The sequence below is a fragment of the Falco punctatus genome, assembly GCF_963210335.1.
Source record: "Falco punctatus genome assembly, chromosome: 2".
NCBI classification, from domain to species: Eukaryota; Metazoa; Chordata; class Aves; order Falconiformes; family Falconidae; genus Falco; species Falco punctatus.
The window spans coordinates 48,628,855-48,645,551 of record NC_137581.1 but is presented as its reverse complement, the minus strand read 5'-3'; positions in this window follow the sequence as shown (position 1 = coordinate 48,645,551).

Sequence of the window (16,697 nt, the reverse complement as noted above, 5' to 3'; positions counted from 1 at the left end):
AAAGCAGATGCTTCCTTTTGTGCATAATCTCTGCTTGGAATTTAAAAATAAAATATGTATTCTAATGAATCTTTTCTCATTTCCAAAATGACTTTTAAAGAGTCCATTGACTGCAGAAGGAAGCACATCTGAGATGAGCCTTCCAGTTTTAAAAGTCATCTCTTTTTTTAACATGTAATAAATAACATTTTTGCGAACTACTGCAGAAAAATAATTCTGAAGATGTGATCAAGAAAGCAAATTAATACTTAAGAATCTAAAAGTGAAAAGTTTGCTCAGTCAGTTCCCGCATACTTTAACGTTGGAGTTTTAGATATACCAGCAGGATGGACATACACCTTTTCCTGAAAAACCTGGAAGACCTCAGACCGGGAATCTCAAAGGGTAAAATCTTTGCCAATGTTACATTTTGATTCTAAAGAGAAAAAAAATCAGACCATTTATTCTAAAAAATTGAGACACAATAACTTCTTTTCCCTAAAATTTTCTACTGAAAATTATATTCTGAGGAAAGTGTAAAAGAAAATAAAATGAGAATTTGTTTTTCTTAGCTTTACACAGAACTAGGTTACTCATATAATGGAAATGATAAAATAACACCACTACTCTGTGTGTGTGTGTATGTGTGTAAATAATAATAACTTGAATGTTTTTTATCTGGGGTTAGATTTTATATTAATAGGTACGTGATTTAAAAACAGCTGATGACCATGATGATGAGGAAACTTGCTCTTTCAAATACAAATTTTTCAACTCATCACAAAGAACAAACACACTTTGTTAACAGAGTCAGTGGAAGGTACTGCTGTGCAGATGGGATGGTACGTTCCAAGGCCTAGATGTACAGCTAAGCTGGCAAGCAAGAAATTGAGAAAAAGCTGACTTTATAACTAAGAAAACATTGCTTGCATTCAACCCAGCTCAATGCTGATGTAAACTAGACCAAAGAAGTTTGAAGACCACTACAGATAGGAAGGGATGTGAAGGTAATGTCAACTGGCTGCAGCAGGCACAATCAAGTTCTTGAAAATATTTGGTGTACATAGCAAGGTTTTGGGAGGTGGGTGATGTATGCTGCACAGGTGGTCTCAGTGAGAAGAGGCCCGAGGCTGAATGGAGTGGGACACAGAGTGTTCCAGGCAGCTTAGCAACAGACCTACCACTGGCCAAAGGCAACTCAATCAGCAAAGCTATTTGTGTTTCTGTGAAAAACATAGTAAGAATGGGTAAAAATAGTGAGCAGCAGTGTGTGAGAGAGGGGATTGGGTAAAAAAACCAGTGTGAGAAACAATCCCATGGACACCAGGGTCAGAGAAGAAGGAGGGGGAGGAGCTGCTCCACAGAGCAGAGATTCATTTGCAGCCCAAGGTGAGACCTTTTTGAAGCATGTATTTCCCTGCAGCCTATAGAGAGGACCATGGTGGAGCCGATATCCACACTGCAGCCCACGCTGGAGCAAGACGATACGCTCTGAAGGAAGCTGCAGTCCATGGAGGACCCTTGATGGAACAGGTTTATCCTGATGGAGTACAGCCCATGGGAATGACCCATGCTGGAGTGGAAAAGCATGAGCAGGAAGGAGCAGCAGAAAAGAGCTGTTATGAACTGCCCTCAACTCCCAGATTCCCCTACCCTTGTGCACTGCCTGGGAAGGGTGGAAGGCAGTAGAGAAGTTGGAAAAGAAGGTGTGAAGTAGAGCCTGGGAAAAACAGGGGAGAAGGTATGTTAGTTTTTATCTTCATTCCTCACCATCCAATTCTATTTTAATTAGCAATAAATTAAATTACTTTTCTCCATGTTGAATCTGTTTTGCCCATGATGATAATCAGAGAGTGATTTCCCAGTCTTTATTATGACCCACAAGTTTTCCATCTTATTTTCTCCCTCTGTCCCATGAAGGAGTGGGAGTAAGAGACTGGTTGGGTGGGGGTCTGGCAGCTAGCCAAGATTAACCTACCACACTGATGTAAAACATGCTTAGTATCTTCTGAAGAGTGACTGATGGTTTGGGTGAGCAAAGGTAATAATATAAGGGAAATGAGGTGGTAACCTAATAATGTCAAGGAAAAATACAGTATTGAGTATTAGCAGCATAACCTCAATAATCAGGGAGATTAGTAAGATCTGATCAAATCTATGATAACAAGAGTTTTGTTTATTTTCTGGAGACTTAAAGTAAATATATCCTGTACCTCTCAACAGTAAACACCACAGTGATGAATAATCATGCTTTAAAACATTTTGGTAAGAGGGAATAGCTGTTTTCCATCATTGTAGGGATTCCCTTGTCTACCAACAATAATTCCCTCAATTGGCTTGTCCAGCTGATAAGTGGCAGTGGCATTCAGATAGTGCTTATCAGGTCATAAGGCAGCACTTATATGCCTAAATATAGGCATCGTACCATTAAGAAGCAGGAGACCAACAAAAGGTAGCAGAAGACACTCTATCCCCCGGGGTTTGTCATCCTGGAAGAAAGGGCACATGATTCTTCACAGCAGTTATGTGTGAAAACATCCTTGGAAGAAGTTGGCAAATGTTTTTCTCTGTTTCTGATTCTACAGCAAAATTGGAACACACATGATACTTCCATTGAATAATGTTGATTTATTACACTTAAGCCTTTTTGCAGGAAAGAAAACAGAATACTATTTTTTTTTCCTAGTAAAAAAAATCTTTGAAAACTAAAAATATTTTGACATAAGCAAAAGGAGAAACATTTTTTTTTTCTTTTCCTATAACAAGTTTCTTTCAATTGACCAGTATTTAACCAAATGAAAACTTTCCTTACTATGGATTACTGTAATTATTTAAAAGGGGAATATTGAAAATAGCTAAGGATAACACAAGTAAAAATAAACATTACAGGACTTTTCTGTATGTGAAAATGTGAAGAAAACAGCATAATTCAAAACTGGAGATGAATAACAATGCAAAGAAATAAATGTCTAATAAATGTATAATAAATACATGTAGATGATAGATGTAACAGACTATCTCAGAAACAACAACGCATATTTTTACAGGATCACATAGACTGCTGCATACAGATCAGGAAGAGTGCGTGTATATATACACTATATATACTACATAAGAGTACTCTATATATGCATATATGATATAAGAGCATATATAATGTTTCAACAACATACATGTGGTCATGTGTTTAATTATTCTTTACCTCTCTGCTATTCAAAATACTACTGTAAATAAAAAATATTTTTTATTAGCTCCAGACTTCTTTTTTTTTTTTTTTCCTCCTCTTTTTCTTACATAACTGTAAGCCAGCTCTGTAGGACATAAATTTAAGAAACCCTTTCTATCTAAAGGAAGATCTGTCTGCATGATCAGGTGCAGACAGCTTTGTGTCTCCTCCACATTATTTGGAGGAAAGCCAAGTCTGTTCTGGAAACTTCATCATCATGGTAGTGAAGCTCCAGTCCAGACTAATAAGTTTCCCAAAGAGTCTGACAGTGTAGATGAGCGTTGAATCTATATTAGCAACCAGTTTTCTTGATATGTTCTGAAATATGGTAGGTCTTGTCGATATCCAGGATAAAGGTATTGATTTCAGCTCCAGATAGTAGAATAAAAGGGATTCCTGTAAATTAAAGTATGTTTCAAACAGAGTATATTTTATAATTGGAAATGTTTGCCTTTTTTATTATTATTATTGTGAGAAGAATAAGAACTGGGAATACATGTCTATGAATGCCTCTGACTTACCTCCACTATTCAGGAGAGGATCATGCTTTGTTCCAACATTTCCTATAGGCCAAATGTTAATGTGTCAAATGGATCCCAAAGAGGAAAGGGAATTTCAGTTTATTTGTTCTCACATGGCCTGAGAGACCCAAAGAGATGGATGGCATCTGTTGAATACAAGCTTCACTCAAAAACTGGCAAATTCAAGTAAATTTTTCAAAGAAACCCGTGGGTGACTATATTATGTGACATTGCAGCCTACAGCTCTTTGGGGAAGAATGTGGGAAAGGGAGAATATGTTATACTTGCCAACAAAATTGAAATACTACAAATACTTTGGAGGGTGATGAAAGATATTTAAAAAAAAAAAAAAAAAAAAAGCTGTAATGATACATGCAAGTGCTTTATGGAAGGAAAATGTATTCAGGGGAGCAGAGGTAGGAGAGGAAAATTACTTAAGTCTGAAGAATAGGAGATTATTATTGAGAAGAGAAAAAAAAACAAACCAAAACAAACATGTAAACTGGAAAAAGAGCAATTAGTGACATCAGGATCCCAGTGATAGTCTTTCCTACTTTGTGCACTGGGATTTTGGCAGTTCCTTACACCAGACTCAGCTAGAAAAAAACTAAAGGAAATTTGAATTCAATATTAATGGGAGTTTCCTTGATATATCCAATTTTATGTCCAGAAATTAGATAGATACAGGTAAAGTTCGATGAACCTGCACCTTTGTCCAAGATTTCTAGACATATTGTAACTGGTCTTGATTTGCTCATTGTATAAAACTGCTAGAATTTATGGCTATTTATAAATCCCAGACATGTTAATTGCTTATGTGAAGGCCAGTGATGCAGCACACATCTCATATGTCTGGGACAAGATAGCTCTACTGTAAAAGCTCTGTTCTGAAGTGATCTGGGCAGTGCAGAACACTCATTCCAAATCTGTCCTTTCCAGAGTGTTAGTCATACAGCACATATACACTGATAATGTCCTCTATATAAATTATGGACATGTCTACTAGATCTAATAGATGTAACTAGGCAGACATATTATTACAGTTGGGGATTCTGGAAAGCCACTAAAAATCATCCATTTCATCCTCTGAAATACTGAAATGAAGTTTCATTCTGTTATTATATAGATATGCAGAAATAATAAAGCTTTGGTCGACATACAGTGGGACTATTTATATAATCAACCTGAACCTATCATTTACATAGTTGTATTAAATTTTAAGGGATTAAAGTAATTATTGTATTTATGAAGTTGAAAGGAGAACACAAAGACAACATTTAAGTCAGTTTTAAAACAGCTACTCTCAGTTCTGTCAGTTTTGTCCTGTTTTCTGGGTTATAGTCATACTGGTCTTGGTTCTGTTTCCTCACAGAAGTCACACAGTGCGATTTGGTATTAGATTATCTTGCCTGGTCTCCAGTTATTGCTGTAGAAGGGCATATGTCTCCATAGTTCATGTATCATATTCCCCATCTGGTTACTCAGGAACATCATCAAGTACACGAAGTGGAACCAGGGGACTATGTTTCAGCAACAGAGTAAAGCCTTAAGCTTTAGGGTGACATGAACAGCTTAGACTCCAACTGACTGTATTGACCTGGAACTTGTTTAGTTGCTTACACTTAGGCATCCATTACCATTTGTGATACTCTAGGGAGTCCCTAATATCCTCTAGCTGAAGGTCCAAAAAGGTGACAGTAATCTGTAGGACTTGTGTTATTTTTGCTGAGCACACAGAAATCTTTGATAACCTGAGATATTTTGAATTAATATATTTGTTTAGGCAACTCAATCTTGTCCTATAATAGATAGATAGGTATGTAAGTATAGACACCTATCTCATAGTTTAAACTCCTACATTAGAAGTCTACAATCTAGAGCAGTGTTCTTTCTTTCTCTCTTTCAGCCTTTTTTTTTTTTTAATTTCTTCTGCTCTTCCTTCACTCTTTCTTTTACTCTCCTGCTCTCTTTCTTTCCCCCTCCCCTCATTCTCCCCCTGCCTCTTTATTCCTCTCTTTCTCTTTCTCTTTCTCTTTCTCTTTCTCTTTCTCTTTCTCTTTCTCTTTCTCTTTCTCTTTCTCTTTCTCTTTCTCTTTCCTTCTTTCCTTCTTTCTCTGAAGAAAATTATAAAGGGTTGCCCTTTTGCTGCAAAATTACTTGAAGCATCACAAGTCTTTGCATTCTGTTTATTTCATTCAGTGACAATATACTATTCTTCCAAACTTGAAGCATACTCACTTGATAACGCATTCAGGCATTGAAAACAAAAAGATTCCATCCCTCATTTCTAAATTATGATTGCTGCACAGAAATACCAGTGAACTAGCTTCCTTTCAGATTTTACTCTTATTTATACAACGTGTGCAAAGTTTAGTCAATAACAGAAGTAGAAACTGTATCAGAACATATTTGGATGAAAGCTGGGGGAGCCAGTGGCATTAAACTGCCTGCAAGAAATGGGATCAGAGAGTAAACGGAGGCCAGCAGAGCAGGAACTCACCTAGGGGCATAGTCCCATAATACCTGACCAGGAGAACTGGGCTGGAATAGGAATGGGGGGACTGGGGGTCACTGGGAGCCTAAGGACAAGCCAGGAAGTAAAGTCAGGGTCAGTAAGGTAAAACACATGCCAAAATTATAACTCAGGCCAGGACTCAGGGCAAGGGCCTGAGCTGAAGCGCCACCCTCAAGCCAGCGAGGTTGATGGCACATACATGGAAGAGCTAGATGAGGCTTTGCACAGCTTTCTCACAAATTACATGCTTTCATTTAAGTATAACCCAAGGTTTTACAGCTGAACCATGTCACAGCACACCTTAAACATAGGCAACTAAAGCCCAAGGTAGGGCTGGAAATACAGGAATACAGAGAAGGTTTACTAAAAAGATGGTTATAAGCAATTAGAGCCTGCTGGTCCACTCAAGACCCTGAAAGCAAAGGGCTACATTTAGAAAATTGTAATTTAGAAGCTTATAAAGAGCCTGATTAGGCTTCTGCAGTTTCATCTGTTTTGCACTCAAATGCTCTTTTCATTTACTTTTTCTGTTAGTGTCTAACTAAAGCTCTTTTTCTGCTCCTTCTCTTACTTTTTTTTTTTTTTTTTTTTTTAATTGCCTGTCAAAGGACTTGAATACCAAATCACTAAAAAGTAAATATTTTATAATTTGTGGGTTGGCATGTTGCATGAGCAATCAGGTTACATTCTTATATTTAATGAATAGTAAGATTTGCTGCCAGGAAAAAGTAATCATCCATGAAATAAAGGCATTTTCAATTGCACCTGAAATGCATATATGGAGGATATATAAGGCATCAATTTAATATTTTAGCAGAACCTTCCCTGTCATTGGTCTGCTCTGCCCAGAGGACATTGGTGGTCCAGGCATGTAAGTAAATGAGCAGGATAAACCATCTTCATTTTATCTAAGTTTGATAGGCAGAGCAGACAGTTTCAAGAGATTATTTAAAACTGCAGCTTTCATGTTATAAACATAGCAGCACTGCATATAAAATTTTCTTTCAAGGCAAAATTCTTTTCTTCAAAATTATCTTCAGATTTATTTAAGTAGCTTCTTAATTAGAATGACAACTATTAGATTATTTTCTAACTATGTTTATATGCATAATTTAGCTGTTTCAACTAAATGATGGGACAGAAATTTTGAACAAATTTCAAAGTCAGTACTTCAGTAGTTTTAAGCATAAGGATTATCACATGGAATCAGACCAGAGCTCTATCAAGCTCAATATTATGCTTAGGAATAGAAGTGCATGTCTACATAATTTCTCATCAAATGGAAGTAATTAATCACCTGCATCATACTTTCTTTGATTCTGTGATACCCTTTTTAAAGTGGGATGACCCTAACAGCAATCAAAATATGGATTTATTTGGTAGCAATGACTCCTGTTTTGTTCTCTGTTCCCTTCCAACTATTTTCTAGCATTCTCCCCTCATAACCATTGAGTTACTGTTACCAGAAAAATTATGACTCCAAGACCACTTCCTTGAATCGTATTAGATCACTGGAAACTCAGCAGTACTTACATGTAATGAGTGTTATTTATCCATATGCATGTCATCTAAGACATCACAAAATTATAAAATGTTCTCTCAGTTTTCTTTACCTGTCATTAACAGTGAGAGTTTTCTGAAAATCTTAGCAGTCAGTTTTGGATTTGATTATACTGAATAAGTTTGAAACACTTGTTTTTTGTTTTTTTTTTTAACCTTATTGTTTACCACTTTCTAAATCTTTTGTAGTTATGCTGGTAGCACAATCCAACAGTTCCTTCAGAAAGCCTGCTGTGGCATCAGGTTCATACATAGGAAGGTTGCATGAACAGTGTTAGTTACAAGCAGTCTTTGAAAATATCTATGTGGTTCCATTGCTTTTATAAATAGTTTGGTTCCTGATTACACTCAGAAGAGTCATAAACCCTAATGAGTCTATCCACTCAATTTCTTCCTAGAATATGGTTTTACTAATAACACAACAAAATATCCCTGAACTTGGCTACTATGGCGATATTGCTCATGGGTTAAAGGCTCTGCTATAAATATTGTTCACTCCTTTTTACCCCAGATAATTGGAAAAAAAGAGACCTATATCTGCTACTTCAACTCTATAAGAATCAGAGTATCTTCCAGCCTACAGAACACACTTGTTAATATAACACGCTTCCTTTTTTGGTGCCTATGTAAGCCACAAAGTCTAATATTCACATACTCACCTTTCAGAAATTATTGATTTGTCTGATGCAAAGAGGTGTCTCTTCAGTTGTTGATATTAGGAATAAATTTTTGTAAACATATACATAATTTGGAACTTTTTCAGAATGTATACATTAAATGTTAGGGTAAAACCCTGGAGATATTAAGCTCACACAGTATTTCTGCTCTAATCGTAAGAGTCAGAACTGCCATGAAATATTGGATTATTATGACTTGATTTATCCTTGATGAAGACATGATCTTCTTGTTACAAAAAATTTCCTGAAATAATAAAGATCAGAAGCTGGCTGAATTTCTGCAGGATTTGATTAGATCAGCCTGTATGATTCCACTGTTTATTTCTATGCTAACTTCTTCCTTGAACTGCAAAATAATTTTATTATTCCTATATCCACTTACTCACTTGTTTGTCATAGGATAACTGACTGTTATTGTGAATCTATAAATCTGTTGGAAAATTAATTCTTTTACATGAAAGTAACAGCCTTGGCAATTTGCTGTTATTCAATGAGTTAACAATCTACATGTCAGAAAGCTCAGCTTCTTTTATAATCTATTAAATGGGGTTTAACCATCATAAAATCATGTAGAAGGAAAACATCTGTACTGCTCCTATTTATTCAGAGATCCTTAACACCTTAGCACACTGTTAAAGATTTTTTATTTTAACTCCATGTTTTGCCACAATATTTGGAAAATGGTTTGCTTCTAACATCTATATTGCAAGATTTTCATTCTCCTGGAGGATTTGAAAAAATACCACAGATACCTTTCACTGAAATTCATGTAATGCCTGCTGTGTAAATTCCTTTGCTCCCCATCACTGTCTTCAAAACTGCCTCACTTTTACTTCCTCTCCCCTCAACAGTACTGAGTGGGATTTTTCAGCACCATGAGAATAAAGACTTATGTGTCTCTAGTACTTGAAGGACAGGTAGTAGCTGGCATTTATGACATTGTAAAATGGATTGTTTCATAGACTTCCTATATCACCTTTTTACATTGGTTGCTACTTTCTGAGGGAAAAAAAAAAAACTCAAAACAAAATAAAACAAAAACAAACAACCAAACCAACCCACAGTTGTTTCTTTTCAAAGTTAGATGTAGTTTGTGCTCTGACAACAACTCCTGTCACCAGGCTAACAGGTTTTTCTCCCTTGCTGCAAAAATACATTTTTCTGCCAGAGAATACATCTTAATTTCTTTTAACACAGTTTATAATTATTTACTCAATATTTGAACTCATCAATAACTTCAGAAATGTCTGGTTCTTGCAGTTATATACCAGGAGTTGACAGTTGTGTACATTAATGTAATATTTACCTTTGCCATAAAAATACATTAAAACAGATACGAATTTAGAAAAGTAGAATAATAAATACAACATAAGCACAGTAAAATTAATGCAAAGTGAAACTTCCAGTGTGATAAGTCTATGTTTTGCATACACCATATGCAAAATATTGTGATATGTTAAATAGTGCAGCATTAATTTCTGTGACATACTTGTACATGTTTCTGAAATACAAATTTTAAAAAAAATTATCACATATGTCTTTCTGTGTATAAAGGTAAAACAGGAAAAGAATCGTCTTCCATATTTATTCCTGAAAGAAATAACCTCTTTTGAGATCTGTGGCAAGGTTACTTTCTATTCCTGACATCTGTGAAGCTTGCCCTCTGCAAATACGTCAAGAGAAGGCATTTTGTCTTCTCATCTATACCAGATGGTCTATCCAGGAACTGAAGGAGAAAGAGGAAGAACAAGAAATCATCTCACTTCAACATAGTAACATGGAACTAGGAAAACAGGCACATCAAGTTTTCATACTTTACCCCAAACAGTATAATAATTTATCAGACCCAGTGTAAAACCACATATTTTTTTTTTACATCAGGCATTTTTGTAAGCCTGCTTAATCCCTATAGTGAAATACAGCACAGGAACAAATCTATTAGCAACATAATACTGGTAGAGGGTAGAATGGAGAAAAGAATGTATCCCACAGGATACCAGTCTGCTTTCAAAGAGGGGGAAAAAAACACCCCTAAAAATCACAACCCAACAGAAAACCCAAACCTGTCAAAAGGAACACTCATATATTGAAAAACTTCCACTTAAATCTGTGTCTGCTCTCTACAGTTTCATGACAAAACTATCACAAGCACAGAAAGCTTTGCTCCAGAAGCAATATATATTTTGAACAACAGAACATCATCAGTCTTCCATACATGGCAAATAGCTATTACCACATGCTTAGGGTAATAGCAGCAAACATATTGCCAAAAGTAGTCCCATAAAATGTTCAAAAACAGTTCCAGACACCATCAACCACTTTTATGTTTATCAGGAGCTGATGTATGTTAGCAATATGTCCCATTTCTTCTAAGAAGAACTAATACTTACAGGGTATTTTTCAGAAATATATAAGTGATTTTGAAGATTAATATTTACTTTTAACACTGACTAATACCTTGGAGTAAAATCCAGAAGCAAGTCCAGTATAACTTAGTTAGAAGGTCCTGCATAAGGACATTTAACTGTTTACTTGTTTTCACCATCTACCTGGATTTTTAATGCATATCTAATTGGATGTCATTGGCTAAAACCATTAACTTCTCCCAGTTACATCATCCAATTACTAGGCTAAAAGCTCAGATTCCCTTTTGTTTGAGCCATCTTGCGTTCATGCCTTTTGCAGTTTCTCCTATTGATACGTTTCTATAGTTTTTGATATTTTTGATATTTTTTATAGCTACTGATAGGTTTTGGTAGTTCTCTATATCAAAACTGAGCTCTGCTTCTCTCAATATCTTCAGTCTAGCAGGTTATTTTCTTAAAAGATTGTTGGATGTTTTTGTTGTTTTTTTCCCCCTAGGTCCTGTTGATCCGAAGACAGTTTATTTCAAGAATACAAGCAGATAAGGAATATGACTAAGTATAACTCAAACACAGTTGTGTAGACTACCATCGAGTATCATATAAAGGAATATATATAACACAAAAGACTTCAAATACTAGTGATACCACAGATAAACTGTGGATGTGAACCTTAGTTTCTCTTAAGTACATACTTTCTATTTTCTTCAAGTAATTGATACGTGTATATATATATATATATAAATGATACATGTATTACACAAAAAGTGCTATTTCTAGAAACATAGAAGTTAAACCTGTAGAAAGCACTGGGGACTTTGTTCTAGTCTACAAACTGATGTTCATTTAAAAGCTCCCACTTACTATTTTCACTGGTTCACAAAAGAATGCCACTAACACAGTTGTAATACCAGTTGCCTGACAATTGCAGATGGCCTAGTTACCTGATAATAGTTTCAAAAGAATGTTTCATTCTTTTAAAATGCCCTGTCCCCCAACAGCTACATTTGACATGATATCTAAGATGTTTCTTACCATGTGTGAAGATAACTGGCTTTTTCTTTAAAGAAACTATACATGGATACTTTTAAAGACAGTGGAGTACTCTTTGATATACCTATCTGATCTAACATTTCAATCTTCTACTTGTCTCTTCCTCTTTTGCTTTCACCCTTCATCACTAATGCCTTCTTTCCACATAGATTTTTTATTTTCCCAAAGAACTTCGCATAATCTTGTCATTCCATAAAATTGATTCTACTTCGTAAAGGATTTTTTCCAATTTATAATATTTTATGTTCTTATCATTAAAATAGCATGATGTAGCCTGCCTCTTCTCCAATTTAACTAGCCCATCTTGACAGAAATCTGAAGTGTGGTCAGCTAAAAACACTTTGCTGCACATGTCTATACTGCTTTTGTAGGAAACTAGAAAGTTTTAGTAGCAAGTGACACCAGTGGAAATATCTTGTCTGTCCATATTGGGTTCATGATGTGTCACAAAACTGATTTGTTTATGGATTTGACTAGGTCAGGCACAGAATACTGAAGCTTGACTGTCCTCTGAAGTGCTCTAAAACACAGCAGGCATTTCACCTGAACATTTTCTCTTGTGCAGCATGACAGGCCTGTAGTGTGATTACGAACAGATTTGCCCATGAGTGAATTCTTTAAAATTAAAGCCAGACAAGTTTATATAAAACCAGTGTTACATCTGAATGGACTTCAGTTTCTGTTGAAGTTGCATGGACCTGTAAATTGTACACTACATTTTTGTTTTGGTTTGCTTTGTGTTACCCTCTAAACTCAATATTGAGGTAGCTAGGTCATTTTCTATCTCTTAAGTATATAAGCAAGAAAACATACTGCGTCACCATGGAGCATTCAGAGAGTTAAGCTCGTGTGTCAAGTGCTCCTTCACCCTTGTTTAAAAATAGTCAATTTAGGATTTTTCCCCTTTATCTTGGGTTTAAGCAACCAAAAGCAGGAAAAGCTGATTATATTTTTTAAGTGTGTGTGTGTGATGCTGAATGAGTTTTAATTTTTATTCAAAAGGAAACATGTAGCAGCACTTTGTAGATATTTTAGACATTTCAGTTTTCATCTGGTCAAGTACGCCATGGAGACATTTGCATCTAAGCATCATCTCAGTCCACATCCCTAAATGGAGAGCTTTTAAAGAGAATGATAATCTCTTCACTGTAATGTTGACATTGGCAACAGACCAGATGAATTTCACCCTGTATGTGCCTATTTCCTCTCTCCCTTGATCATGATAGGAGTCTCTGATAACTATTTAAAACATAATTAACTGTTTAAGTGTGATAAATTCCAGCACTTTAATGTCAGAATTTTAAGTCTAGTTTTGTGCCTGGGTATGAAAAAAACAAACAACACTTCTTCATCTTATAATCACAAAAATCAAAAAACCCAAGAGGATACTGCATTGTAGTTAGTGAGCTACTTGTTTTTGTGCTGTAATTGGCTAAACAACAAAAAAAAAAATAGTTATGTGGTGTATTATCCAAAATTAAAACATATAGAAGTAAAGCTGAACAACTATGAAATAAGACCCTGTTAAGCAGTATGGTTGACACAGGGTATGTAAAACGTTCCTGACATTAATTGTACCTAGTAGCAACCTTCAAGATCAAGCAAATATTGATATTCACAGAGCACATTCACTGCAGTCACAGAGCCTTCACAGAAGCTCATCTGGTAACAGAAATAGAAATGGATAATAATGACCTCCCTGAATTAACAAGGGAATGGCTGTGGAATAGCTTTCTTTCATACATCAGCACACTGACACATATTTAAACAGGAAGATCCATCTCACTTTCTAAAATGACCTAGTGATGGTAGAAAAGTTATAAAGAAGCCATTACTATTTTTTTGTCTTTGGAGGATTTCAAACGGCAAGCCAGCAGTATTCCCTGTACTAGTATAGACTGGAATTGTTTTGCAACATTTCCGAAGAGAAATATACTTGATATTTTGGTTCACTTGAATACTTGAAAATTACTCAAACTGTCTGTAGGTAGGTAGTTTATTTTTAAGCTGTAAGTCTATCCAATAAGAAAAGCTATCTATTGCCAACATATTCCATTAAATTTTGTTATATATTAATACATTTTAACATCTGTTTTTAGGCAAGGCACAACAGAAGCCTGCAGACCCTTTCCTATTTCTTCGTAGCATTACTTCTGAAACTAACTAGAAAGAGGTCATGTTTATCTGTAAAGCAAAGCACTTAAGTGTTAAATAATTTAAACTCAGTAACTAGGTAAGATGAAGGTTGGGGTTAGAAAGGAAAAATAAAAAAATATGCTGATTTGCATTCCTGTTAAAATCATGGGGTTTTGACCACATCTGGTATTTAAACAGTGTTGATATTTGAAAAGTCATTAACTTACTACATACACACTTTATCTTTTGGTCTGAATTTAAGTAGTTCACGTCACTATTTCTCAAGAAAAAAGAAAAAAAAAAAGAAAAAAAAAAGAGATTGTGTATGTTAAAACTGAAATCTTCATCTAAACTACAGAAAAAAAAATCTCGGCTTTATGAATGAAAGCTATTTAATATGATTGCAGTTACAGTTTTGGAAAATATTTTTAACTTCCAATAACTTATTTATGCACCTGTACTAGATACAAATAATGGAGTCAGAAAGTCCAAGGCTTAAAGGGAATCAAATCCACAGTTTTAATAGTCTGTTGAGACAATAAAAAAAAATATTCTTAAAATGTATTATAAATGTAACATTTCCTAACACTAAAAGTGAGGAGGGAGACAGATCCAGGCACTTCACAGCAATGCATGGTGGGAGGTTATGAAGCAATGGGCAGAGAATGAGAAATGTATTCCATCTTGAAAGCAGTCAAACAGTGGAGCAGGTTGCCCCAAGAAAGTGTGAAAACCTGGTAACTTTCAAGGTTCAACTGCACAAAACCCTGAGCAACTTGATTTGATCTCATAGCAGCCCCTGATTTGAGCAGAACATTGGACTAGAAAGCTCTTGAGGTACCTTCCCACCTGAATTGTCCTACAGACTTACAATGCCAAGGAAAAGAGACCTGTTTAATTTTTTAACTGAAAAATTCTTGGAGAAAGAAATATTAACAAGGATTTTCCAGCTTACTTTTACTGCATAATCACAACTACAGTGTCTGTACACATGAATGACATATGTGTAATTAATCAATTTTCAGACATTTTGTTAATTCTAAAAACTCCTAAAATTCCTTTTGAAGACTTGATGGGATAATATTGTTAATAATTTTTCTGCTAGTTCAGTATTCATAGTGAATTTCTGTCTCTGCATATGTACGAGTTCCAGCAGTCAAAGCATGTATATACTCTTCAAAAATAATTCTGGAAAAACATCTAGCTTTTATTTACTATAGGGAAATCTTGTGACTTTAAATGCATGTCAGCCTTTTATGTTATTTTTTTTTTCCAATGTATTCTGAAAAAACAGTAGAAAATTTGCTTATCTCTTTAAAGCTTATTTCAGCTGCCTCTTATTTTGTGTTGCTTTTTTTTTTTTTTTTTTTAAGATTCTGCCACTATTAGACATGGACTAGTGGATGGTTCTGAAAAGGTTAAAACTTCAGGGAAGAAAAGTCTGTTAAAACAATATTAAAAGGTTATTGTAAAAAAAGCAACCTTTACCTATACAGGAGAAAACTGCAACAATGTAACAGACTTTTTTCAGCTTCATAAAAATTTCTTTCAACTAAGAGTTCTTAAATAACCTTTATCTTCAGAAGATAACAGGACATTATTTTCAATTATTACAGCACGATGTAAACTATGGGCAGAATCTTGATTTTTAAAATAATCTCAAAGGTATCTAGTTTTGCTTCTAATAAATATAATGTTAATTACCTTGAAGCAGATAAGCATGTTTTTTTCAGAAATGCTAGAGCTATTCTGCAATAAGATGTGGGCTGCCTGCCTTCTTTTGGATGGGATTGGAGTTAAAAAAAACACAAGTCAACAGTCACAGATATTTAACTGAAGTGACAATTCTCTCATAAATTTTTATTTTCCCAGGTGTGTAGAGAATATTTCTTTGTTTCCTGTATAGGACTACATCTCTGTAGGAAGATCATAATAAAACCAGTCCAAAAATGGGCTCATATACTGGCCCAGATCATCCATACCATTTAAACATGAGCAAACTCCCTAACATGATTTTGCATGTTCTAACCAGCATTTTTCCTGGTAATAGCTAAGCAGTCTCACCAGTCTAGTGGGGAAGACCACCGTCCAGCAGCACAGAGAAAGCAGAGGTGCTGACTTCTTGACTCTGTATGGAGCTTTAGCTTGACATTTCCAAGAAAAACACTAGAGAGAGTTTGGGTGATTGCTCACTTGAGGAACTCTTTCAAGAAAAGTATGGAGGAACATACACCCTGTGGGGTCCTTGTCACCCTGTCAGGTTCTCCAGCACTAAACCAGACATCACAATGATTCCAGGAGTGTAGATGTAGCTTGTAGCTTGTACATATAGGTAAAACCTTTTTAGCTAGGAAAAAAAAAAAAAAAGAGCACTACCAATATTATTTAAAGCCATAATCATCATAATCATCAATACTATTCAATAGTACTAATCAACAGCACTGAACAACAGTACTCAACAGTACTAATCAAAATTATTCAATACTATTCCATAATGTAATTAAAAGTACTAAAAATAACATTAGTATCTTCCTCATAGGTCCTAAAAATCCCTTCAATAAAATGGAATATAGTGATTAAAAATGATAAATTGATGAATGAATATTAATACATTGGATCAGAAAGCCGGAGTCTGGTTGAGAAATACATGTTTATACTGTTAAGTAA